Source organism: Peromyscus maniculatus, chromosome 5 (genome assembly GCF_049852395.1).
Source record: "Peromyscus maniculatus bairdii isolate BWxNUB_F1_BW_parent chromosome 5, HU_Pman_BW_mat_3.1, whole genome shotgun sequence".
Classification (NCBI taxonomy): Eukaryota; Metazoa; Chordata; class Mammalia; order Rodentia; family Cricetidae; genus Peromyscus; species Peromyscus maniculatus.
The window spans coordinates 118,345,853-118,347,206 of NC_134856.1; the positions used below are offsets into that span (position 1 = coordinate 118,345,853).

Genomic DNA, 1,354 nt, shown 5'->3' on the forward strand with positions numbered 1-1,354 from the left:
AAGGCAGAGAGGCTTCATTTGTCCTGAGGGTAGCAGAACATTCTTCAGAACTTACTGTCCTCCTGATCTCTCCTCCAAGGTGATGATCTTACGGCCACACCTCCAATGACACTGGAAAGTGGCATACTCTATACAAGCAGTTTAACCACTAGCAACAGCCCTTAGAAAGGGCTGAAGTGATGTTCAACAATTGCTACCCTAACCCTGCCTGAGCTGGTGGTCTGCAGAATGAACAATTATTCTAGAATCTTAATCTGCTAGGCTGCCTTTCCTCCCACCTCTTTCGGCATCTGCAGACCACCAGGTTGGGTAGAGCGAGGGTAGCAGCTGACAGAAGACCCATCTTGTGCCACACCACCAGCATCTGCCCCCCCCCACCCCACGTCACCCAGCTGATTTTCTTCATTCCTTTCCTTCCTTAGAGCAGAAAACGGGGTGGGGTGTGGCACAGCACACATGACTGAATGACAGTGTCCCCACAGAAAAATGCAGTTACCCAAAGTCACTGAAGCTCTTCGTGGCACCAAAGCTGCCTCTAACATGACAAAGGCGGAAGAGAACTTTCCCTATTTCCCACACTTCCAGGTAGCTCTTTGCACCGTGTGCACTGTGTATCTGCTCCTGAAACTGCTGGGCGGGCTCTTAGAAAGTTTCTTCTGCTGTTTGGCAGTGATTGGGTTGAAAGGGGTGCAGCCAAAGCTGTAAGCAAAGGCGGCGTTATGCTTCCAGACAACACCAAGGAGAAGGGGTTGCAAGCAACAGTAGTAGCTGTAGGATCAGACACGGAAGGAAAGGATGCATAGACTCAACCAGTTAGTGAAAGCTGGAGCCAGTTTTCCCAGAATATGGAGGCACCAAAGCCATTCTAGATGACAAGGATTATTTCTTATTTACAGATGATGACATTCTTGGGAAGCATGTGGACCAAAATCACAGTTGAAATGGTGTGACATGAACTAACTGCCCATTCCGCTGATGTTCTGAACTATTTCATCATGTAAATAATTTTCATGCCTCCCTTTCATATTAAATTGATGATACCCAAACCAAAAAAGAAAGGAAGGAAGGAAGGAGGGAGGGAGGGAGGGAGAGAGAGAGAGAGAGAGAGAGAGAGAGAGAGAGAGAGAGAAGAAGAAAGAAAGAAAGAAAGAAAGAAAGAAAGAAAGAAAGAAAGAAAGAAAGAAAGAAAGAAAGAAAGAAAGAAAAATTACACAACTTGATTCGGTTTGATGCAAGGGTGTGTATGTCGGTGGATTGGTCCTCAGCACAGTAATGCTGGAATGTTCTGGGACTTTTGAGAGATGGCAATTAGCACAAAATAATTAGGTCACTGGGAATATCCTAGGACGGGATT

At 46.1% G+C, this 1,354-nt stretch overlaps 1 pseudogene; it reads left to right on the top strand.

The window, feature by feature from the left end:
• Positions 1-539: 539 nt before the first annotated feature.
• Positions 540-1,077, top strand: LOC102914281 (10 kDa heat shock protein, mitochondrial pseudogene; annotated as a pseudogene).
• The last annotated feature ends 277 nt before the right edge of the window (positions 1,078-1,354 follow it).